This window comes from Rattus norvegicus, chromosome 18, assembly GCF_036323735.1.
Source record: "Rattus norvegicus strain BN/NHsdMcwi chromosome 18, GRCr8, whole genome shotgun sequence".
Lineage (NCBI taxonomy): Eukaryota > Metazoa > Chordata > Mammalia > Rodentia > Muridae > Rattus > Rattus norvegicus.
In genome coordinates, this window is record NC_086036.1 from 70661353 (window position 1) to 70687549 (window position 26197).

Sequence of the window (26197 nt, forward strand, 5' to 3'; positions counted from 1 at the left end):
TTAATTATCACCAGTTCCCCGAAATACCTCCTACACTGAACCGGGGGAATGAGATGTTCTGATTCCACAGCTTGATAAAGATTCTAGCTGCAGACTGCTGAATCGCGTAAAGAGCGTGTTCCAGGCTGAGCACGGTGTGCTGGCTCGAGATTTATGGAGCGGGCACCCCAGCTCAGCCAGCAAGCAGCGTGGGAACCTGCCAAGTTGCTACACACCACATCGCAAGCAACACTGCCTTTCCTTCCACACGACGCAGCTGGACTCGTGGGTCTCAGCTTATCCCGCCATTCTCAACGCCCCCCTTCTCTTTAGCACTCCAGCATTCTGATACCCTCCACCCTACGAGGCCCAGCCGCCATAGCCCCTTCAGCCATTCCCGTCTCAGGATAGTCCTGTCCGGCCACAGACATCGTTGGGAGCCTTGTATGGGATTGAGTGTTAGCCCCTCAAGCTTCTTGAAAGCTGCTACCTGTCCTAAGGGCTCCAGATGCTGATGACTTGGCCTCTGACTCCTGGCTGTCTAAGTTCCTGTCTCCGGTTTCGCCACACTGCTGTGGAAGTTTGCACCTCGGCTGCATTACAGACTTTGAGCCCTAGGGGTCGCCAGATAACCTTGCCATTCCCGTGCTCCAGCATTAAGAACAATAGCAGAAGTGAAAGGTAGGGAGGAAGAGCCAAGTATCAATGGAGTTCCTTCAGCCGTTCACCCCCTTCCCCAGGTTGTTCCCTCGACCATCCCTATCCCTTGGATCCTGGCAATATCGGAGCCCAGGGCTCAGCAGACATTGTGTCTACAATCCCAGAAACGGGAATCTGGACACAAGTCCGAGACCAACTTGTTCTACACAGTGAGTTCCAACCTGTAAGGGCTACTTGACACCCTGACTCAAATAATGCAAAACGAAAGAATAACATCAAGTATTCTAGGGGCTCTGCGAGGTCTGAGTCACCTGCCCCAGAGTTCAAAGGTCATGAGCCTTCCCTGGGAACAGCCTCATAAGAGCTACTCCCTCAATCCCTCTTCCAGATGGACCTATTGTCTGTCAGGATACAAGGTTAGCCCTAACATGGACTGAGTTGAGGAACCATCATTATTATGAAATGGGAGGAGCTCCTTTAGGGAAAATCATATATCTCAGGGACATTAAATGTCCCTGAGCTCCTGGGAGCTGCTGGAAGGGCCCTTGACACTGATAAGCTTGCCCTGGGTGTCTCCCTGAAGTAGTTAGAGCACTAATGAGGTGGGGTCCTTTTCCTCGGCACCCGCGGGGACAGATTCATAGTAAAGTTCTGATTAGGTTTCTAGCTTCTCTCAACAGGCTCCGCTGATTCCTGCTCCCAGCTTAGTCCAGTGAGGAGGTCATTGACCATATAGAGCTCACTTCTCACCATGGCACCCAATATGTACTAAAAGATGCCCCAAAGTCATAGACCTCCACCCAGAACCTATTGCCATCATGTGACCAACTGCCCCTAAGTCAATGGTTCTCAAGCTGCAGGTCCCCTGCCACCTTTTGGGTCACATGTTAGGTATTTACATGATTATTTTTAACAGTAGCAAAATCACCATCAAGAAGTAGCCTCAAAGTAATGTTATGGTGGGGGAGGGGGTCATCACAACATAAGGGACTGTATTAAAGGGCTGCAGCATCAGGAAGGTTGAGAACAACTGCAAGTCTCCCAGCTGGAGAACAGAATGCCCTCTATCCTGGAATACCCAGACATGTGCCGCCATCTTCTACATCCTTCCAAGTTGGCTCTGGCCATCTTAGCAAAATACCCAGAACCAAGCTCCAGTTTTGACTGTTCATCTGACAACAAGCCGAGTGAGAGACTCCAGGCACCGGTCAGCCAAGACCCACAAAGGCCTCCCTGGGCCAGCTCTGCTCTGCCCCGTCAAGGGCAGGCTTGCTCAGCACCGTAGAAAACAAGAAGTCAGCTAGGACAGCTGTCACCATTGCCCGTGTAAGCACGGGGCTTTGCTCAAGCAACTGCACTAACACCATCATGGGTTTTAATTGGTCATTGGAACCAGGTGCCGTTCCCAGGTCTCTCTGAGGAAGGCATTTATTTCCCACGTGCTATCCACACACGGGGAGGCATCGGCGATAGTAACAAACTCACCTGAAGTACCCCCACTAACCCAAGCTCTCACACCCACATTTCCCAGGCCTCCTCTAAGGGATATCTGGCTTCTAAGCCCTGTTTTTGCATGAACAGGTTTTCAAGACCTGAGCAAATTCCTTAGGACCCGGAAGTCTCAGCCTCATTGAGTCACAAGAGGAAGGGAACTCTCTCTGAGAGCCTGCAAGGATGCAACTCACTGATCAGGAATGGGCTGGGACTCAGACAGAGCTGAGTGGGAACAGCGACTCAACAACCTATGACCTTGAACCACAGTTATCAGCTCTAGGATCCAGATACTACCGTTAGGAGGCCTGTAGTAAAGATTAAAGGAAACAGGCGTGGGCATTTGACATCAAAGCTAGCGAATGTTAAGACGTTTTAAAGTTGGCACGGTTTCCGGTCTGCAATCCCGGCACTCAGAAAACTGAGGTGGGGATTGGGGGGAGGACCTGTGCTGAGGTGTGCCGCTAAGAAATGACACCGTGCATAAGGTCTAGCATGAGAGGTTTATTGGGAGAGGGGGGGAGGTGAATGAGAGCCATCTTGGAGTGGAGACATGAGGAAGAGACAGACAGACAGAGGGAACCTGAGAGAGATCTAGGGTGGTGGGCGCCTTTTTATGCACCACACCTGGCTTACCTGGCAGCAATTGGTGACATAAGCTGCTGCTAGCTCCCTGGGGGCAGGTGATAAGGACTGCTAACATTCCTCTTTTTATTATAAAAGATGAGGAACTAGGAAGGGGTAGTAGTGCGGCTAGAATGAGGGCACCATGGTCTTTAGACTGCTTCCTGCTGTCTCCAGGCAATGACATCTTTGGGGACCCAAGAAACCAGGAATGCTGGCCAAGTCCCGAGAGAGCTGGCTCTTCCACTGGCTACCCAGGCTCTGTGGGACCATGTGCAGCTAGGTAAATACAGGCCTAGTTGAAGAAGTCTGTGAGGCTGGACCACCTGGGGCTAGCCCCTTTAACCTGTCAGGGAGGCAGATCTTGAGGGAATACTTGGCCCTGGCAAGATGTCCCCACTCTGAGATGGCCCTTTGCTCTCCCCCTCCTGCAATAAACCCCTTACACTAGATCTGCCGTGTGGCAAAATATCTTAGTGGCAGGCCTCGGCTTTTTCCTATCACTGGTGCTGTGACACAGGGAGCATGGAAAAAGAGGGGCTCTCATAGTATCTATCTACACCAGGACCCTACCTGCCCACTCCACCGGCCGCCACAACAATCCACTTTCTGATCCACCTATGGCTTTGCATTCTGTCCATCACCAGCAACTGGTGAGTTCTCCCTCCCAGTCAGCTTAAATACTTCCCTGAGTCTGACCTGGGTGAGGCTTTGTTTCCCAAGCACGGTTTTGCCCTCTGACTTGTTTAGAGAAAGATCTGGTGTCAGGCAACGGTGTCTCTGGGCTCTTGGCCCCTTCTCAGTAAAGGTGACAACCCGTAGGGAAGCCTGGGCCTTCTTTGTTCCGTACCCCTGGGACCCCTCTCTCTACCTCACCTATGGGAACTGAGTTATTCATCTTCTTGCTCCCCTTGGGATGCCTTGGAGAACCTCAGCTCTCTACACTTAGCGCCTGACTTAAGGGCTTCTAAACTTACCCAACTTTGTGGTAGAATGTGGTTTTAATATGCCAACCAAGTGATTTGGAGGAAGGGAGCATTAAAAAAAAAATCCCCTTTCCTTGTTTTTACCTCGCTGCAAGCTCTGTTTGTGTCTGGTCTCCCTCACCATACTGCGTGCATGTTCTGACTGAGAGTTTGTTGCAGAGTGGGGGTGGGAACCAGTCTGGAGCAAGAACTGCAGTGCATAAACACACCCACTGTCTCTGTTTGGGTTTCCACTGCGGTGAAGAGACACCGTGACTTCATAAAGGACACGACATAAAGGACTCACAGGTTCAGAGGTTCAGGCCATTATCATGGGAAGTATGGCAGCATCCAGGCAGGCATGGCGCTGGAGGAGCTGAGAGTTCTACAGCTTGCTCCAAAAGCAAACAGGAGAGAACTGGCCTCCAAGAAGCTAGGAGGAGGGTCTCAAAGCCCACCCCCATAGTGACACACTTCCTCCAACAAGGCCACACCTCTGAATAGTGCCCCTCCCTGGGTCAAGTGTATACAAACCACCACACCTGTTCTCCCAGGAAACCATCTGCCCTGAACCAAACTGCAAATGCAGCTGTCCTGAGATAGGTACAGAGCATTTTCGAGCCAATTTGATCCCAAATCAAATTCAGCTGCTTCCCCCTACTTTGCTGTGTTCCCCACGTGGCTCTGACTCTTCCAACCTGCCCACATGCACAGCTCCATTCCCTCCTCTCTCCAGCTTTCTGCAGCCAGCCTGAAGATCCAGTCAGCTCACTCCTGAAGCTTATAGCAACACCTCATCCCCAGAGCGCAGATCAGGTTTGGCCTCAGTACAAATCAATGGCTAAACACTGACATACCTGATTTCCAAATTCTCACAACTCCTTAAAAACTGATACTGTCACAAATGATCTCCAAATATCTTATATCTAAACTCACGCTGCTCTACACACCCAAAGTCTCTTATCTCTAAGGTTCTACTTTCCCACACTTAAAATTTTTTTATCTCTGTGATTTCTTTGCACTTTGTACTCTCTCTCTGTATGTATATATATATGTATATATATTTAATCTAAATCTAAATATATATATAATCTGTAACAAGATTTGTCTTTAAACTTATAACAAAGGCTTATAATTAAAATCTATATATGAGTGTACATATATCTATCTATGTATATACGTGTATGTATATGTGATTCAACTCTTGTTTAGGATATATGTGTATAATTCAGATTCTACTCTATATATGTGTGACTTGGATTAAATTCTCGTTTAAAAATTTTATACACACACACACACATACACATATATACATGTATATGGAAAAAATATCTTAAAATAGCAATCATGTGGCTCTTCTTCATCTTGGTTGATGACCTCATTAGAATATAAGTGGCCACATGACTGTCAAATGTCTTTGCCAGGACTAAAGAGTGCATTCCATGTGACTTCCTCATCTTTATGGCCTTGGTTGTTGCTGTTAAACTGATAAATCTACCCCTAGCCTAGTCTTCAAGCCATAAGAGACCCAAGAACAATGAAATTCATCTAAGTAAATGGGAAGTGTATCTCTTTGTGTAAAGATCAAGCGCTAGGCTCACTCTCCTAGTAGCTGCTACTTAGCACAGGATAACAAGAGCTGTCACCTTGTTACCAGACTAAGAGAAGAGATTACAATCTAACTTTTAATTATTCTTTTATTTAAAGGAACTTGCTTTATAATGAGAGCTCCCAGTAATCAACCACCTGGGTCTTATGTGAATAACTGGATAGAAAAAAAAATATGTAAAGTTTATGTAAGGTCTAAGGTTATGGAAGCTTAAGTTATGAGGATCTAAGAACATGTTTTAGGGTCTAAGAAGGTGCTTTAAGGCATGTAAAGGCAAATTAGGAAGGTTGAAAGATGTGACGTTTAAGAGGTGATAAAGCACTTAAAGTATATAAAAGGAATGAACAATGTTTCAGATTCTACCCTCCCTGTGCTATTGTTGCACTGAGACTTCAGAAGTTCAGAGTTTTAACATTAACCAATGGAGTTCTGATAAGCCATTAATCTAGCTTTGGTAAAGCACTGACTACATTATCATAGTCACAAGCTCAAGATTTTAAATTCCATTGTCTTCTAAGTATAGACTTTAAAGTGCCTTTCATTGCTCCAATCTAATCTATATACATCTAGTCTTCTGGATGAAGGGAAGATCCTCTCTTTCACAGTCTGTATTCATACTGAAAGTCGACATCAAGTGAGCTTTTGCCCCTCTGCTCCACAGAAGGTTTCTGTCTTCCCTGAGCTTACCTTGAAGAGTATTCATGCTTTAAAACCCCAAATTGTTTCCCAACTTCTAATACTGATTTCTATAATGTGGGTTTCAGTACAGATTATAAACAATAGTAATGCTAATATGTTTACAAACACACCTCTTTTTGTAAACAAAAAATTCTTATAAGCTTCAGGGAGTCTACGTGAATCTACCTCTCATGGGTCAAATACCCCTGCCAATCAACAGCCTAGCGTTCTCCACCTTCTTAGAGTAACTTACTTGCCTGATGTAATTGTTGCCTCTGAGACTTACTGCCTCAGTCTGCTGACCTAGGTCTAGTCCTGGAAGCTTCTAGCCTCTGTACAATCTAATGTAATCTAGGTATAGAACCTTTTCTGTCTCTGAGACTTACTACTGAGTAAGCTCACCCTTTCCTAGTTCTTTCTGAACTCTGGCTGGATGGTTCAATGCAGTTGTTTTGACTCAAACTCCTCTCCAAGCTGACTGATTCAATCTGGCTTCTCTCTTAGCCTCTGACTTTTTGCTCTGCTTGGACTGTAACTTGGGCAATCTGTTCTAATCTTTCCGGGCTCCTTCTTGTTCTCTGGCTTGTTCTGTCTTCACCTGTGTCTGGCCTGTTCTTTCTCTGCAACCTGTCTCTGTACAACTGTCCCAGTAAAACCGCCTCTTTCCTTCCTTCCTCTTGCTCTCCTCCTCTCCCTCTCTGCACTACACTCTTAAGTAGCTTTCTTTTCCTCTCTTTTCTCCTGAGAGTTGGCCATATCCTATTCTGTCAAATCTTTCTCTGATTCGTTACTTTGTCTGCCACTCAATTAGACATCACTTTTAAACACGGTGCTTCCTTCTACAAACTAACCTTATCTTCCTTGTTTCAGATTAAAGGTATGTATGTACTAAGTCCATGACTATATTCCAGCCAAAGGGATTGAGGTCCTGTGCTAAGGAATGAGCCACACCACAACAGGGATTTTCAGTAAATTACCCAATCTTTGGGTTCACAGTGATCAAATATCCTGCAACACCACCTACTGCCTATTCTGTGGTTGGAATCTCTCCCTGTTTTCCTGGTCTTTGGACCCCCACCTCCCCCAACTACCAGGACCATGGGCCTGTGTGTGTGTGTGTGTGTGTATGTGTGTGTGTGTGTGTGTGTGCATCCTGGACAGGTTTCAGTCTCATAGCCTGAACTAGGCCTGCACTTTCCTAACCCCAGATGATCCCACAGAGCCTGGACAACCAGTGAAAAAGCCAGCTCTCTCAGGAGTTGGCTAGCATTTCAGCTTTCTTGGGTCCCCAAAGATGTCATCATTGCCCCCAGACAGCAGGAAGCAGTCTAAAGAGCACGGCACCCTCATTCCTGCTTCACCATCGCCCCCTCCTGCTTCCTCGTCTTTTATAATAAATAGAAAGGAGGGAATGCTAGCAATCAAGCCTCTCCACCAGCCTGCCCTCAGGGAGGGCACCAACTTATGTCGCCTATTGTCATTAGGTGTACCAGGTGCATCATGTGTGGTGCTTAAAAGCCCCCATCCCCACCCTAGATCTCTCTCTCTCTCTCTCTCTCTCTCCCTCTCCCTCTCCCTCTCCCTCTCCCTGTCCCTCTCCCTCTCCCTCTCCCTCTCCTTCTCCCTCTCCCTCTGTCTGTCTGCCTGTCTGTCTCTATCTCCCCCTCGTGGCCCCACTCCAAGATGGCCTTTCACTCCCCCACTTCCCCAGTAAACCTATTTTGGTAGATCTGTTGAGTGTCATAATTTCTTAGCAGCATACCTTGGCATGGGCTCGCCAGAGGTACCCCCTCCCTTGCTGCTTTATCCTATAAAGGGGGATCATGAGTCTGGGGCCACAAATCTAGAGCCTCTTTTTTCCACTGGGCAGCCTATGGTACCAAACGTTCTATATCTGGTGTAATGTCCAGAAAAGAAGATGTGTTTATGGTACATGCACAACGGTGGCCAGCAGCCGTGGCAGGAAGGACAGAGCAGGCTGGGACCCTATGACCGGGAGCCCAAGGCAAGTGTAACCACCTACTTCCAGAAGCTTGGCCCAGGAGAAACAGCCTTCAGGAATTTGGAGAGCTGTGATTGGAGGGTGGAGCTCCTTGCTTTCAATAAAGCAGAGGTTCTCAACCTATGGGGTCACGACCCCTGGGAACATCAATGACGCTTTCACAGGGGTCGCCTTAGACCACGGGAAAACACCGATCTATAATACATTATGACTCATGACTAGCAACATTATAGTTATGAAGTATCGATGAAATAATTTTGTGCTTGGGAATCACCACAGTATGAGGAATTGCTGGTCCCGGCGTTAGGAAAGGTGAGAACCACTGAAACAGAAGAACGGGGTCTTCTTGGCACTCAGGACTTTGTCCAAGACGGTTTTATTTTAAGAGTTTCTAAAGAGCCAAAGCGCCAGAGGCTGCTGACATGGAAAGTATGACTTCCCGGTGGGATTAAGATGCCCTCACAGGCTCGCGGCTACCTCAGAGTCGCCTTCGTTGTTGCCTTGGGTTCTGATTTGTGCTTCATTGAAACCAGGTGCAGCTCCTGTCCCTGGTCCTTAAGAAGCAGACACTCGCACAGACTGTGTTGGCTGCCGCAGTGGACTGTCTCCTTTTCCTCTGTCTAGCCTGGAGTGTCTCCCAAGCTTTGCAGACAGTTTTGGAAAGCCATGTACATTGCCAGGGACAAGAGAGGCTGGGGGAGGGGGGGAGTGGCGCCCCGCGGTGGCGGGTGTGCTCCAGCATAGCCCAGCCAAGCAGTTGCTGCCCGCTGCTGTCCAAGGGTTGCCAGACCGGTTTTCCTACCCCACCCTCAACAGATCAGGAGATTCTCCCAGCCAATAGGAGGCTGGACCCCGGTGACTCACCCCCTCACCTCGACCCCCTCTCAGCTCATGGTCTCTCAGCAGATGTTTGGGGTCCACTTGAAAGCCTGGCTCAGGATCGCCGTCAAGTCCAAGGTTCCTGCTTTGGTTCAGATTCCTAAACCAAAGAACTGGGGTCTTTGGCTTGAAGGCAGCATCATTTTACAACTTACCCACCCCAAACCTGGGGCTCAGCCAGAGCTGGCCATCGGGGGGTGGCCCCTAGAGGTGTAGCCTCGGAACAAGTCTAAGGGCTCCTCCCTCCGACTTCCCTTTAGGACTTTCATTTTCCTGGAATTCCTACCAGGGCAATTGATGTGGTGGTGAAGTGCAGAGATGAGAAATGGCCCGACGCTGCGTGATCTTGGCCCTGGAGCCCAAAGCCTGTTGGGACAGCAAACGAATTGTACCAGGTTCCAGACTGCCAGCTCCCACCCACGAGGACTAAGCCAGGAAAGACTGGTTCAGTCCTGGGTTAGACCGGGCCCTTATTCCTACAATCCAAGATACACTGTTTACTTAATATTCTTCAAATTAGTTCTTGTTTTCTTATTAAAAATGGAAACTGTATCAAAAAGGAGAATCCACCTATCTGTCCCCCATCTTCAGTAATAAGCCACAACAAGAGCCACGTTTAGCTTCTGAAAGTGGGAAGCGCTGTGTTGTAGGAATTCATTGTCTTCAGAGGGTTGCTGCCTCTTTCCCAAGCGCTAAGTCAATGAGAAATCTGACAGTTGATCATGGCTAAACACATTGGATCAAACAAACTAAAAAAAAAAAAAAAAAAAAAAAAAAAATATCAACAGCTGTGCCTGGGAACAGAAATTCCCTATGTTTTCAACACCCAGAAAACCTTTTTGCAATTTTCATCCCACTGGCCTGCATGTTTGAAGATTTTTTTTTCCTGCCAAATTTCATCTGTCAGTGTTTCCTCCCCTTAAAAAATTATTTTATTTTTGCAGCTGTTTTTAATATGTGTGTGTATGTGTTTGTTTGTCTGTTGAAGTCCACATGAGGACAACTCTGAGGAGCAAGTCCCCTCCTTCCTCTGTGTGCTTCAAGGATCCAACTTGGGGTATCAAGTTCGCAAGACAGTTGTTTTCCCAGTCTTCCTTCTTCAATAAACTGAGAACTAACCATAACTTGTGTTCTGGCATTTATAGCAGCATAATCCACAATGCACGAAAGATGGACTAACCCATGTTCATCAAGGGATAAATGAGAAAGCTGTGGTATATCCATGTAAGGGAATAGAATTCAGCCCTCAAAAGGAACAGTGAACTCTAACCTGCTCTCACCGGGATGAAACTTCCTTATTTATACCAAGTAAACTAAGCCAGAGGCAAAGGGACAAACACCGTGTTGTGTCTTGTATACAATGTATCTAGAAAGATCAAATTCACGGAGACAGTAAAATAGTACCTTATCCATCCAAGGCTGGGACCAGGAGATGGAGAACTATTATGTAATGAGGAAAGAATCTTTCTATGGGACAATGAAGCTCTAGAGATAGATGGTGGTGGGTGTTTAGGGTTATGAATGTACTTCATGATAATATTTATGAACTATTTTGTTTATTGTTGGAATGGGTATGTACTTAAGATAGCTTGATTTTTAAAAATTGTGATTATGTCACCATGTGTAGAGGAGTGTAGGAGAGAGAGAGAGAGAGAGAGAGAGAGAGAGAGAGAGAGAGAGAGAGAGGAGAGAGAGAGAACTCGCGCATGCGCGCGCGCGCACACACACACATACACATGCAGGTCAGAGATTAACCTGGATGAAGATTCAGAGGTGAGCCTGGGGAGAGAGACAGCCCTTTTCAAAAGAAGTAGTTTTTTCCCCAGGAATAATAGTTTTGAAAAGCAAATAAAGGACAGTTTTCAAAGAAATTCCATTCTTTATTATCCTACAGACTTTACAATGATTTATGGAGGCCATGCCATTCCAAGGTGGAAAATGCTACAGTCTGATGCTAAAGAGGGAAAGCAAAGCCCAGCACATGGTGCTCACAGACACTCAGATGCTGTCCTGTAGAGGTGCTAACTAGGAGGGAGCATGCCCGGTGGCCACTCACAGCGAAGGGGCTGTGAAATGCAGGCTTTTTCCTTTCTGTTTTCCATTTTTCTATGGCACAGTCATACTATTTTTTTATACCTTTTGGAGAGGGTCACAAAGAACAGAAAACACTTAAATTTGAATATTTAATAGCACTAGCTAATTCCAAGTGACTTAAAGCCACCAGAGGATTTCTGTTAAAAGGCTTTCTGGCTCTTTGAAGTGAGGGAAAGAGAGGATAAAAGAGGAGAGGAGAAATGAGATGTGGTCAGGACAAGAACGAGGACTTTAAATGAGATCAGATCTAGTCAAAGAAAACGGAAAAGTCAGAACCTTTATTCCCAGCAGTTGAGAGGCTGAGGCAGGCAGCTCGTTGTGAGTTCAAGGCCAGCCTGGTCTACAGAGCAAGTTCCAGAACAGGCAGAGCTACACAGAGAGACCCTGTCTTATGAACAAAGCAAACGAGTGAAAAGGGCCAAGCTTTGTTATTGCCGTATATCCCAGACCAAGCTTAGCCTGTGGCTCTTGGGAAAGACACAGAACCTGGGGTTGGTTGGGCACACCAGGGCTCCATAGCCCCTTCCTACTTAGCCCTGACCTCTCTACAGTAGAAAGTCTACTCTTTCAGGGAAAAAGAGCCCACACCTCTGCTGGCCCCTGAAATGCCCCTGAAATGCCCCTGGCAGTCTCCTTGCACCCCCCCCCCCCAGCCTTTCTTCGGCCTTGACACAAGGGAGTCCATGTTTCCAAGGAGTCAGGAAGCTTCTAAGAGATGCAGGGACTGGCCATGACCTAGAGGAGACAGGCAGGGTGCATGCGGTACAGTGGTTAGGATCAAGTTTCTGGGGAAATGCCAAGGACCATAGTGCTTTTTTCAATACAACCCTCACACCTCTCTCTCCCATTCTTTTTTTTTTTTTTTAAAGATTTATTTTATGTATGTGAGTACACTGTCACTGTCTTCAGACACACCAGAAGAGGGCACGGGATCCCATTATAGATGGTTGTGAGCCACCATGTGGTTGCTGGGAATTGAACTCAGGACCTCTGGAAGAGCAGTCATTGCTCTTAACCGCTGAGCCATCTCTCCAGCCCCTCTCTCCCACTCTTAAGAAGAGAAGGAGCGGGGCTGGGGATTTAGCTCAGTGGTAGAGCGCTTGCCTAGGAAGCGCAAGGCCCTGGGTTCGATCCCCAGCTCCGAAAAAAAGAACCAAAAAAAAAAAAAAAAAGAGAGAAGGAGCACACCATGAGGGAGGGCAGCCTCTATAGGAGCAGCTGAGCATCTCTCTCTCTCTCTCTCTCCAGCCTCTTAGTTCATTTGTAAACTGGTAGACACAATGCTGCTTCAGAGGCTGAGTTGGACTTTAGGATCTGTAAGAGAGAAAGGCACGGGCAATGACAGTCAGCTCTACGTCTGCTCTGAGGAGACAGCTATCAGCAGTGAGCCGCACCCCTGGAATGACTGCCCTTCCTCTCCTCTCCCCCCCTCCTCTCCCCCCCTCTCCTCTCCTCTCCTCTCCCCCTCTCCTCTGCTCTCCTCTCCCTTCTCCTGTGTTCCCAGTCTACACACCTCTTGCTTAACCTCCAACTCAGAAAAGCATGGCTGTCCTGATCCCTCTTGGGGTTCTTAGTTTCATTACTAAAATAATTTAAGAATGGACTCAAACAGAAGCTCAAGAACAATTCTATTATTAATTTAAAAGAAAAATCTCCAGAACAAGCAAACAATACACTGTAGCAGCCCCCCTGTGGAGGAGAGTGCAGGAGAAGGGGGGAAAGTCATGCTGTTGAACACAGTGTTAGAGTCAGGTACAACGCTAACTAGAAGCCACACGCCATGAAGGGGAGCTTTGGAGGGACAGTGAAGAAACCCAAAGTGTTAAGGAAACCATGCCTAGGAAGGAGAAAGAGAGAAGAAAAAGAGAAGTTATATCTTTCTGAGTAACAAAAGTCTGCAGACTTACAAAGCAGCAGTGTTGCAACCCAATGAACTAACTACCGTGCTAGGTAGGGGTGGGGAATTCTGGGAAGGAAGAGTACAGTATCTCGTTAAAGAACTAGTTATTCTACCCATCTCCTTAGAGGGCTTCAGGGGTAGTCTCCCTGGGGTAGTCTCTTGGCCAAGGGATTGGCCCAGCCCATAAATGGTAGTTCTCCACCTAGGCCAGAGATTCTCTTCTCTTGACCAGAAGGAAGTTTTCTTAATGGGCCTTTATTGCTAGCGTGACACATTATATTCAGTTTGATTTTGTCAAAAGGTTTAAAATAGTTTATTATTGGGAAAAATCAAAGTTCACAGACACAGAAACTATGGTCATTTCACCAGTCATGAGGAAAATGGCAAGTCAAAACCACAGTGAGATAACACTGTGTGGTCATTATGATGACTAAAACGTGGTAACCAGAAGAAGAACTTGGAGAAAGCAGGACCCTTGAGCTTGGCTTGTAGGCTGTGTGAAATCAGGCAGCGATGTGGGCAGCAGTGTTGTGGTTCCTCAGAAATGAAGCACAGGTCATCGAGTCATCCAGCAAGCTAAGCTCTGAGCTGAGCACAGACCCAAAGAATTTGCAACAGGAACACGTGCCCACCTCTGTGTGCCTGCCAGAACAGCAGCATCGTTCACAGCCTCAAGACACAGACAATTCAAGTGTCCAGTAACAGATAAGTGGTCGAGGAGAATCTGGAACAGCCACGCGGGCGGTGGTAGACCACATTTAAAAGGGAACTGTTTGCCTGTGCGTTCGTGCGAGCACGGAACGTGACAGAATCCTGCTAAGTGAGATAGGCAAGCACACCGCGTGCCCCTGAGCTAATAGCAAAACGCAGGGCTCCTCTTTTCAGTGGGTGATTCTTCTCTGCCTGACCTCATCTGGGGAGCCTGACCCCCACATCCTCTACCTGAGGAATGTCACGTAGTCCTTGGCAAAATTCACAGGTTCAACTCCCTCTCTCCGGATAAGAACCTGTTTAACAAGCACCTGGAAAGCCTCTCCGTGCAAAATGAGGCAGGCATTCGCAGGGGCCTTAAGTCTCAGCCAGTGTACATTCCCTGAAAAAACCCTTCCCACTCTCCAAGGTGCCCTTGTTCATCCCAAACAAAATATAAGCACAGAAGACCCCGCCCACCCGCCAAGCACTCACAGACAGACCAAGATCCTGCTTACTCATTGGTTCCCGGCCCCCCTTCATCCTTTCCTGCCCTGTATGCAGAGGCGCCTGAACACCCGGAGGGAGACAGTGGAATTTTGAACCACGCCCACAGTTCTGCTAACGTGCGGTACTAGAACAGTCAAATTCCTGGAAACAGAAATAAAATGGTGGGTCCCCACGAGGTGTGGGGGTGGAAGAAGACAGCCATTCTCCAAAGGGTGCAGAGTCTGTCTGACGGTAAAAGGATCCAGAGATGGGCAGAGTAACCAGCGCATAGTAATGTGAACGTTATTCGGTTTTTAAAGTTACTCTATGTGCATGGGTGCTTTGCCTGAATGTATGTCTGCGCACTATGTCCATGCTGGGTACTCCCAGAGGCCAGAAACTGGAGTTATAGATGGTTGTGAAGCAACCATGTGGGTGCTGGGAACTGAATCCACGTCTTCCTGACAAGCAGATAGTGCTCTGAACTGCTGAGCATATCTCTGAGCCAGCATTGTTAGCATTCTGTCTAAGCTCCACCTACAGTTGCCTGGCAACAGCCAGGCAGACCTGACTCTCTATAAAAGGGGGTGCTTGCCCCCTTCGCTCCCTCTCACTCTTCCCTTCTTGCTCTGCTCTCTCCCCATTTTCCCCCTCCACGTGCTCATGGCTGGCCTTGACGACTCGACTCTCCTCTCCTCTCCTCTCCTCTCCTCTCCCCTCCCCTCCCTCTCTCTCTCTCTGCCTCTACTACCCACTCAACTCCCCTCCCCATGCCCTAAATAAACTCTAATCTATACTATACAGTCATCATGTGGCTGGTCCCTCAGGGGAAAGGGATGTCTCAGCATGGGCCTGCAGAGGCACCCCCTTTCTCCACACCTTACCACACATCCTCCAAACATATTCCTCCCCTCTCTTTATCTTTTTATAAACACATCAAGTGTGAATGTTTTTTAATGCAACTGACTTTTATACTTGAAAAAGGTAAGATTATGTATATGAACGTATTGTATTCTATTGTCTTCTATTGTATTGTTTTCCAAACCACCATAGTGCTTGCTTTCCCGAGATATAATCCTTCCTGATGCCAGGCCTCAGGGATTTCCCTTTGTAAAACTGCTAAGACCTCGAGAGCAAGCAGGAAGTTAGAGCATGTGAGGGGTCTGGAGGCGGTGCACACTGCCTTTGCTCTTGATGCTGTGGGGTTGGCCACCCTTCATGGCCCCTCAGTCATGAGCTTCCTGAGCAGTGCCTAGCACCTAGCCTGGAAAGGAATTTTTAAAAAGAAAACAATGAAACCAAAAGCTTGCTGCTCCATTAGTACTTTAGCAGCAAGTCTCTGAGTCCTGCCATATGGAGAGGTGGCAGAGCAGGGAGTCAGGAAGCATCTGTCCTGTTCTTCTCTCCACGTGGGACCCAAGCAGAGCTGCTTTTCACAGTTCACTCTGATGCCTGAAAAAGCCATGAACCACAACCCTACCTGCTGAGCGCACTTGCCTCATCCCCCTAGCCCCTCCCCCTCCCCTTCTATATGCCTGTTCCCCTCCCCATCCTCCCCCCATTACCACCCTCCCCCCAACAATCACGTTCACTGGGGGTTCAGCCTTGGCAGGACCAAGGGCTTCCCCTTCCCCCGGTGCCCTTACTAGGCTATTCATTGCTACCTATGAGGTTGGAGCCCAGGGTCAGTCCATGTGTAGTCTTTGGGTAGTGGCTTAGTCCCTGGAAGCTCTGGTTGGTTGGCATTGTTGTTCATATGGAGTCTCAAGCCCCTTCAAGCTCTTTCAGTCCTTTCTAAGATTCCTTCAACGGGGGTCCCGTTCTCAGTTCAGTGGTTTGCTGCTACCCCAGGAATTCTTAAGACCACACAGTTCTCGGCCATTGCACCACGTCATCAGGATGGTCTCACTACTGACATGAGCTCAAAGTTGAAAACACGAGATTTCAGAGACCCCTAAATCCACCTTGTGAACGAAATCCCTAAGTGACTCCATGGCCTCCCACCAAGGAGCTGGAGCAGTGCTGGTTGTGCCTCTAGCTGGAATCAACAGTGTCATGAGGACTCCAGGAATAAAGGGTCCCACTTCTCAGAGCTCTCTCAGGAGAACTTCAGTCAGCTTTCTTCTGAGGAGATGTAAGGGTCAGCTGCCCCAGTAGCTGCAGAGATGGCTCGGCAGTCAGCACTGACTGCTCCTCCAGAGGCCCTATGTTCAGTTCCCATAACACACACGACCGTCACTTCAGTTCCAGGGGATCTTCCTCCCTCTTCATGGGCAAATGTGTGACCATGGTGCACATACACACACGCGAGCAAAACACTCATGCACACAAATTAAATAAACCCAACAAAACAAACAACCCCTCCCCTCAAAGCCCCAGGCTGTCACTCTGGTTCTCAATATTGTCAAAACTGAGTTATGGCCTTTCGGTGAACCCGGGTCCCATGGGGCTGCAACACTTCTTTTTCCTGAAGTCCAATGACACGGACTTCCAAATATTGTTATAATGCTTTTAGCACCATCCCTGGCATCATTTATTCTGTCTCTCAAGAACACCACACGACAGACATGGACACAAAGACACAGAGAGGCAGGACTCTGTGAGCGGCAGAGGAGAGGACCTGTTCCGATGTTCCTTGCTAGGGCACTCCTCTGTAGGCTGACACTCAGATTCCACTGTGACAGAAGGTGCCCTCTGACTCACCTCAACATTTTTCTGACGTGCCTGGGTCTCACGAAATGTGAAAAACCATGTAGGGACTTTTCACTCAGTGTCTTCTGAGATGGAGACAAAGCTGGCAGAGACGTCTGTTAATTGTCATCCACGAAGACCTGATGACAGGGGCAGCCTGTGGATCCCCACCCCCAACCCCTGAGACAGGAGCAGCCTGTGGATCCCCATCCTCACCCCTGAGACAGGGGCAGGCTATGGATCTCCACCCCCAACCCCTAAGACAGGGCAGACTGTGGATTTCCCTCACCCCCACCCCTGAGACAGGGGCAAGCTATGGATCTATGACTGACTCAACTGTGTATAGTTCAGGGCTCCCTCGAACTTGTGATCCTCCTGCCTCCTGTGATCTGAATTGTAATACCAAAGGGCTGGGGTTACAGGTACGTGCCACCAGACCTAACAGGCCCACGGCACTCTCAAGATTGAGAGACCACCTGCATGTTTTATAAAATGATTATAACAACCCCTCTGCCTCTCCCTGCCCCCCAGTCCCACCAGAGGAACAGGGAATGAGGAAGGCAGAGTCTTGCGCTGGCTGAGATGTGAAGTGTGAGCGCCCGTCATTGCGGAGTCATTCCGATCATGATTCAGCTGGAATCCCACGGCGTCGCACTCTGAAGTTATCTATGGAGTATTTACTCGGTTCCAGGTAGACGCTGGGAACATCCAAGAGATAAAGCACAGATATGCCCTGACTCCCCCGCCCCCCCCCCCCCCCCCCCCCGCTTCAAGAGCGCCACAGATGAGGTGGGGGAGGGGAATCAGATCGCTCAGCACCAGCTTGATCTCGGGAGCAATGAGGGGCAGCGGAAAGGTTCACACAGAAAACATTCGGTTTTATTTCAGCAAAGATGAGCACAACCTGGGGTCCCAGAGGATTGTGAAAATAGCCCTGAGGAGCTGCCCGGGGAGGCAAGACCAAGCAAGGATAAATAAAAAGAAATCCAAGGAGCTAGAGCCAAGAGATTAGCATCAGTACTTCTAACTGGGGAACTCTGACAAAGCTTTGGAGAAGGTGCCACTTAAGTTGGCTTTGATGGGCACGAGAATTCGGCTAGGCAGTGAGAAAAAGGGAGGCTTCAAGATCCAGACTAGAAACACTAGCTGTGGGAACGTGGGGTCCAGCAGGCAGGTCTGTGAGGTGAAGCAGCAAAGGAAGGCAAGGTGGGGAATCTGTGGTCTTTTGTGTGAGGTGAACCTTGTTTATTATGTCACCCAGGGAGACCTGTTGCTAGCACACAGGTTACATCAGGCATTGTCCTCATGGGAGGTTCCAGACAGGTGCTCACCCCTCCCTGTCAGGCCCTCACCCAAACTATCTCTGAGAGGATCAGAGTACCCGGGGCCTGAAGCTGCATGCTTCTCCACACCCATACCTATTACTCAGGAAGACCAGGCTAGAGAGTACAAGCACAGAGCCCGGTGATAATGGACTGATTTAATACACAAATAAATGAATAAGAAATGGATGAACTGAAAACAAATATATTTGAATAAATAATATTGAAAACTTTGAGGGGAAGTCACAAAATAAATGTGTGTGTGGTGTGTGTGTGTGTGTGTGTGTGTGTGTGTGTGTGTGTCTGCTCACACATGCATGCATACATCCTTAAACAAAGTGGGGGGGGGAGTGTAAGCAACACTTCTTCCTCCACCACTGCTTTTCCTACAGCACACCCTCCCCTGCTAGCTCCCCACAGAGCCAAGCCCTAGATGCCCCAGCATAGGAAAACCCAGCCCTGCCCCGAGCTATATTCCTGGACTTGCAGGCTCTCCCTTGCTCCTCTGAGGGAGCTCCAGAGACTGTTCTAGGCCCTTTGACACCAATACTCCTCCTAAGATCCATTTCCTGCCAAGGCTCAAGGGAGACTGCCAGCTCATTCCTCAGTCCACCCTCAATCATGCCAGGGCCTTCCCATCTCCCTTTGCGCCTCAGTTTCTCCAGCTCATTCCCCCAGAGCACGCTGAGGACAGATGGCCGCGATGCCTCATCCTATAGGTCCCTCCTAATCTCATACCTTACATCCAAGGAGGCCAGACATCCTTGTCCCCTGTGGTCTTTTTGCATCCACTGGCTCAGGACCTCATCTGTCACCCATGTCACCCGTGTCACAGTAATACAGGGACCAAATAACAGCATACTGTGAGAAAAGCAGTCACCAATTCAACCTTCCAGCCAGCTGTGGGGACTTGGGTAACAGTGACCTTCATAGGCTCATTTGAGGTGAGTACCTGCTCTCCAGTTGGTGGACCCATTTGGGAAGGATCAGGAGGTGTGGCCTTGGGGAAGGTGTGTCACTGGGATGGGCTTCCAGGCTTCAAAAGGATTCTCACCATTTCCAGTGTGCCTCTTTGCTTCCCGTTTGTGGTTTGAGATGTGAGCTCTCAAGTTACTGCTCCAGCTAATATCTCTGCTACTTGCTGCGACAGTTCCCCCTCTGTGGTGGACTCTCAACCCTCTGAAATTTTAAGTCCAATTACACACTTTCTTTTATAAGTTGCCTAGCTCATGGTGTTTTGTCAGAGCAGAAGAGTAACTAAGATCTAGGTGAGCAAAAGCCTTGCCCCTCCCCCTCTTTTTTTCTTTAATGAATTCAACTCTGACTCCTAGTTTCCACTCTGGATGCCCATACTTAGAGAGAGTAATGCTACCACCTCAACAACAACGACGGAAGCAGAAAAACGGACTTGTATTACGCTTCACCAAGGCCATAAGAAAACCCAGGGTGAGACCTAAGGAGCACCGAGAGATGGAGCCCTCATGGTGGCTTATACAGAAGCTACATATCAGTAAGGACTCAGCTAGTCTTCCGCGAAGACTCCAAGGTGAAGGAGAATACAAGGAAAGCATCCCCCACGATTCAAGCTAGAGAAAGAAATAGCAGCCATTGGGGGAGTGTGATGGTTTGAATGTGAATCATGTCTCACAGGCTCATTCTTTGCGTACTTTTTCCCGTCCAGTGACACTATTCTGGAAGGTTGTCAAATCTTTAGGGGGTATAGGTATGGCTAGTGGAACGTCATTAATTAAGGGTCAGCCTTTGAAGGTTATATATAACCCCTGGCTCTGGTCCCGGTCTCTGCTTCCTGGTTTACTGCTACGTAAAGAACTACACCCACACACTCCCCCCCCCTGCCATGAACTCTGCCATGCTCTCCCCACCACTAAGACTGTCTGAAACCATGAGCAAAACTAAGTATCTCAGTCCGTAAGTTGTTCTGTCGGTGTTCTGTCTCCCAAGCTCAAAAGCAGCTACTATAGGGATGGTCACAAAACCCCATCTAGATGTCACTCCCCACCTCCCCTAGAGAACAAAATGATTTTCTCTATAGCAGAAAGAGCAATACCTCAGGACACCGCTGAACATTCTTTGGAGCTGGAGGAAGAGGGGGAGACTTCCATGCCTGGAGGAGGGCAGGAACATGTCCCAGAGTCACATGGGAAGTTCTGACCCCAGCAGACAACAGAACACAGTGGAGTTCCTCAGGCACAGGTACAGGGCTGATGTTGGAACTGTTTGCCACGGGGCTTGAATATCTGAGGCCGCTGTGTTAAAGGTGAAATGGAAAATATGAGCAGTATGGTAGATGAGCAAACAGGAAGGGAGAGAGTGGGAAAGAAGGCCTGTTTCAGTGTGCTCACTAGCAGACTCGGTGGGGTTGAGCAAAGAGCTGGCGAACGTTGGTAGGAGTTTCCCAATCTGTGACACAAACAAAAGAGAGCAAAACAGCCACAACCGGTGCCAAACGTCATCCAGCAGCATGAGTCTCGATTAGAAGAAACAAAGGGAAAAACGTACCAGGGATATTTGAATAAATAATGACTGAGAATTTTCCAAAATTTCTGCAGACACCGAGCTGTAGGTCACAAGAGCTCGCTGATGCCAAGATGAACAGGAAAGTTATAAACATGTCCAGGAATAGCATATGAAAACCCTTAAATTAGAAAGGGGAACATGGAGAAGGCGAGTGGAGAGGTTTTTTTTTTAAAAGCGTTCCCATTGCTGTGAACAGACACCACGACCAAGGCATTATGTATGAAGGAACAAAGGAAAATCGTAGCAGATCTCTTGCTGGAAGTCAAATCGTGCACATCAAAAAAAATAAGTAGTGGAGTGTGTTGTGGTAAATATGAATTGGGGGTTTCTAGCTGTGGTGGTTGGTATGTGCTTGGCCCAGACAGTGGCTCTATCAGGAGGTGTGGCCTTTTGGAGTAGGTGTGGCCTTGATGAAGGAAGTGTGTAACTGTCGGGTGTACTTGGCTTCCTTTGGATGAAGATGTAGACTCAGCCTTCCTGAATGCTGCTGTGTTTCCTGCCTTGATGATAATGGACTGAACCTCTGAACCTCTAAGCCAGCCCCAATTAAATGTTGTCAAGTGTAAGAGTTGCCTTGGTCATGGTGTCTGTTCACAGCAATGGAAACGCTAGGACACTACCCCATGTTAGATCATTTAGTTCCCAATAAAAGACACAAAACCTCTATATTTATAGTAAAATAGGGCTGGGAAGATAACCACCCTCTGTGCTGTTTTGTCTACTTCCCTGTCAACAGCCCTGAGATATCGCTGGTCATGTTCTGACTGAGCTGTTCCCACCCCAAGAGGCCGGTGCTCATGGCCATGTTTTCATAACCCACCTACCTACTCCATGGCATCTTCTCTCTTCTCCTCTTTCTCTGCGCTCCTCATCGTCTCTGCCTCAGACCCCAAGCCTGCCAACTGAAACTCCTCTGACCTCTCTTCTGTCCAGCCATAGGCTGTAGGCATCTTTATTTAACCAATAGTTTTAAATTAAGGCACAAGGTTACACAGCATTACTTGGTCTATGAGGATCTTTTCATTCCCGAGAATCTCCTCTTTGGGGACAACCAGATCTTGTGGGGCCAGTATTTAGCGTTATAATACATAGCAATAGGCTAAGCCTCAACAGGAGTGAGTGACAGTTTTTTTTCTTTTTTCTTTTTTTTTTTTTTTCGGAGCTGGGAAGTGACAGTTTTAAAAGCCGTTGGAAGATGTGTAAACCGATGAAGATATGTTGGCCTACTCAAGGGTTAATTCCGGTCCCCACTGTGGGTCTACATAAGGATGGAGAAAGATAATTGACTTCACAAAATTGTCTTCTAACTTCCAAGTGTGTATCACAGTATACATACATACATACACACAGTACATATATACATACATACACACACACACACTGACAGGCATACACATGTTGACACATAGACACAGGCACATATAGATACTGACACACACAAAGATAGACAGACACACACACACACACACACACACAAGTCCAAAACTTTATATGCAGTGAAAAAAATATTTCTCAAGAGTATAGGGGCAACAAAGAATTCTTTGTGTGAACAGAAACACATTAACAGCAGCTCTGAGAGGAAAGAAAGTTTAGAGGATTTTCCAGACACAGGGATGTGATACCAAACTGAACAATTTAACTACACAAAGAGATGCAGAGTAATGGTAATAGGGTAAACAATAATATCATAAAATCCTTTTTTAAAAGATTAGTTATTTTTACTTTATGGGTTTTGCCTGCGTATGTGCACCATGTGTGCAGCACCTGCAGAAGTGAGGGAAGAGAGCTCCTGAGACTGGAGTTACAGGTGGCTGTGATCTGTCAGGTGGGTGCTAGGAGCTGAACCTGGGTCCTCTGCAAGAGCTGCACGTGCTCTTAATGGCTGAGCTCTATCTTCAGGCCCAGGAGATCCTAAAAATAAAAGCAATAAAATAAAATAAAATACTGTTACTCTAAAATATGAATTTCCAAGGGAAGACAATATCTCTATATTTTGTTTATGTATTTTAGCAAAAGGTTATGATGATAATGGCAGAAAGGGTGGGAGAGGAGGCTGGAAACATATTCGTGTAAGGTCTTTACCCTGCAATAAGGTGGTGTCCAGTCGTTTGGAGAAATAGTTTGATTACAGTTGTACATTGTAAATAATACAGCAGCCATGAAAGTATTTTAAAGGCCTAAGTAAGTAAATGTTGGAGATAAAATGGAATCCTAAAAATTGTTGGATCAATCCATGAGAAGACAGATAAAGGAAGAAAAGAAGAGTGGGGACTGGAGGAGCTAGGGAGATGGCTCAATGGTTAAGAGCATGGGGTCCTTGCAGAGGACCTGAGTTTGGTTCCGAGCACCCATGTCAGGCAGCTCTCAGACAACAAAAGCTCCAGCTTCAAGGGAATGGTGTGTCCAGCTCCCATGGGCACCAGCTCTCACACACACATACCCTCTTGCAGGCACGCACACACACACACACACACAATTTCTTTTAAAGTCTTAAAAATAGAACAAGGAGAACAAATGAAGAATGTTTGACATGATGGTAACTTTTCACCTAATCGTATCAGCAACCACACTGTCTCGATTATTACGAATAGATCATTTATTAAAAGAGAATGCCAAGGCCAGCAAGATGGCTGGAAGGAAAAAGCACTTGCTGTGTGTAGGTCTGAGGACCTGAGCTGGGTTGCTCACACCCACAGTAGAAGGAGAAAACTGACACTCAAGAGTTGCCCTCTGACCTCCACACACATACCATGGCACACACACTCCCATACCAACACAGAAATAGACACAGACATACAGACACACAGACACACACAGACATACCCACACATACACAGAGAGAGAGAGAGAGAGAGAGAGAGAGAGAGAGAGAGAGAGATTCACAATACACATAACGACAGTAAATAAAGAAAATAATGCCTAACTGGGAAAAAAACTGAAAAGGCAAAACCTAAAAACACATTTCTATGAGAAAGCCTCGTACATATAAAGACCTATATAAGGCACACATGGTGACACACACTTGCTATCCTGGTGCTCACGGGGCATGGGCTGGAGGCCAGCCTGGTCTACATATCAAGTTCAGGCCTAGCCAGAACTATATACAGTTAAGACTCTGTTTCAAAAGAGAAGAGAACAAAAAAGACTAATGTAGTTTACAATATATACCATAAAACACCGGCCAGAATCAAGCACAGTGGCTCACGTCTGTAATCCCAGTTATCCCAGGGCTTCAGTCACTTCTCAGTTACTGTGACTAGACACCATGATCAGGGCAACTTAGAGAAAAAGTAGCTAATTGACGGCTTACAGTTTCAGAAGGTGAATCCATGACCACCATGGTGGGAGGCAGGGCACAAGCAGGCGGGCACTTGAACAGTAGCTGAGAGTTTATATCTTTATCCCTTAGTAGGAGGTAGAGTAACTGGGGATGGCACAGGCTTTCAGAACCTCTAATCCTATTCCCCAGTGACACGCCTCCTCTAACAAGGTCACACCTCTTGATCCTTCTCAAACAGGTTCACCGACTGGGGCCCACACATTCAAGTATATGAGCCTTTGAAGCCGTTCTTATTCCAACCACCACACCCAGGACTCAAAGTCCCAGGCAGGAATTGCAGTAAGACTTCATAGACCAGCGCTTCTCTCAGCCCTCATCAGAGAACACTTCCTGCAATAGGTAATTAACAGAGATCCACAAAGGGCAATGTGCAGAGTGAGAGACTCATCCTAAATGGGATGCCTTCATCAAGCCCCTCCCCTCAAGCCTCAGGGATCTATGAGGAAGGTGAGGCAGCAAGACTGTGAGAGCCAGGGAGGTAGAAGACTTCAATGAAATGATTTCTTCCAGACACAACAGGACAGATGCACATATACACTCATGACTATGGAGGCGTGCAAAACAACCTCCTCAAACCGAACAAATACCCCAGCACCAGAAGTAGACGCCAAGCCCCACCCCTAACCAAGAAGCCATTAGCAGTTGATACTTGCTGTGAGAGGGGAAATCAGTTTGTACCAGTGGAGTGTTACAGGGTCTGTCAACCATACTGCAGGGCAGGCCCCATTCCAAGAAGTAGTTAATGGGTGTGTGTGTGTGTGTGAGTGTGTGTGTGAGAGTATGTGTGTGGTGTGTGAGTGTGTGTGTGAGTGTGTGGTGTGTGTGTGGTGTGAGTGTGTGTGTGAGTGTGTGGTATGTGTGTGGTGTGTGAGTGTGTGTGTGTGAGTTGTGTGTGTATGTGTGTATGAGTGTGTGTGTGAGAGAGTATGTGTGTGGTGTGTGTGAGAGTGTGTGCTGTGTGAGTGTGTGTGTTTGTGTGTGTGTATCTGTGTGTATATATGTGTGTGTCTGTGTGTATGTGTGTGTGAGAGAGTGGTGGTGTGTATGTATGTGTGTCTCTGTGTGTGTGTATGTGTATGTTTGTGTGTGTATGTGTGTGTGAGTGTGTGTGTGTGTGTGTGAGTGTGTATGTGAGTGTGTGGTGGGGGATATTTTTGTTTTACTTTGTTCAGGTATTTTTTTTCTTACTGTTTTTTGGTTTGTTTGTTTCAATTTTTGCTTTTAATCTTATTTTATTATTATTATTATTTTTAGAGAGAACAAGAAAGAGAAGACATGAAGCTGTGTGGACAGGGAGGTAGGAAGGATCTATGAGAAGTTGAGGGAGGGGAAAGAACATGATCAAAATATATTGTATAAAAATCTCAATAAAATGAAAAAATAAAACAAAGTGGTTTATCATCAATGCAGTCTGCCTACTCACTCATTTGAAGACATAAAAACAGACGCCTACTCACTCATTTGAAGACATAAAAACAGACTAAATAAAAACGCACGCAACAACGGAAATCCTTGAAATTCAATTACAGGCTTTAGCCAAAACACCTGGGCTAGCCAAACCCAGTCAAAAGAGTTGGAAGAAGAAGAGTATAAAAACGAGTGTCCCGACCTTAGTCGGTGAGCAGACACCACGAGCACAGCAACTCTTATAAAGGACAGCATTTAACTGGGGCTGGCTTACAGGTTCATCCGTTCCGTCCACTATCATCATGTCCTGTCGGGAAGCATGGCAGCGTGCAGGCAGACACGGTGAGGGAGAGGTAACTGAGAGATCTACATCCGGATCAGCAGGCAGCAAGAAGCGGAAAACACTGGGCTTGGCTTGAGCACTTGAAACCCCAAAGCCCACCCCTACACACACTTCTGTTGCATGTAGGTTTTATTGCTGCCTTCTTTGCTCTGGGACCGGCCACGATACGAGCGCCCCCACCCCACTTCCTTTTTGTTCCACCCACCTTGACCCGCCTGAGACCCTTGAATCCATGGATAAAAGACACACAGCTTGTTTTTCCCTAATTTGCCTTCTTGGCACACCTGCTGGACACCACTATCTCCCACCTGGAAAAGCATGCTGTATCAATTTAACTCAGTCTCTTCCACCTGCCCTAAATTTAGTGGCTAATCCCATCTGGCCCTTGCTAAACATCTATGACTCTCACCTGTGGTAGTGGCCCCAGGCCCCAGCTCTTCCCAAGACCTCACAAGGCCGCTACATTCTTCTGGTTCTAAAGCATGGAGGCGAAAGC

General features: G+C 47.4%; 2 long non-coding RNA genes across 7 annotated transcripts in view; one reads left to right on the forward strand and one right to left on the reverse strand.

The window, feature by feature from the left end:
• Positions 1 to 17021: 17021 nt before the first annotated feature.
• The window catches only part of LOC102552571 (uncharacterized), a 10653-nt gene continuing 1477 nt past the window's right edge, over positions 17022 to 26197 (reverse strand). For 2 of the 4 annotated variants that reach the window (XR_005496284.2, XR_010059886.1), the window contains exons 2-4: positions 20142 to 22522; positions 18812 to 19252; positions 17022 to 17449 (exon numbers count right to left, since the gene is read on the reverse strand). This is a non-coding gene — a long non-coding RNA (uncharacterized LOC102552571). Of the gene's footprint in view, positions 17450 to 18811; positions 19253 to 20141; positions 22523 to 26110 lie in introns of all 4 variants that reach the window. The other 2 variants (XR_005496286.2, XR_010059887.1) reach the window with 2 other exon arrangements.
• On the forward strand, positions 17570 to 25341 carry LOC102557471 (uncharacterized). Of its 3 annotated transcripts, none has more exons than XR_010059888.1 (4): positions 17570 to 19017; positions 19405 to 21925; positions 24130 to 24290; positions 25206 to 25341. It is a non-coding gene; the product is annotated as an uncharacterized LOC102557471 (long non-coding RNA). The 3 variants fall into 3 exon arrangements; XR_597048.4 differs by having other exon boundaries at positions 19405 to 20287; XR_010059889.1 differs by having other exon boundaries at positions 19431 to 21925.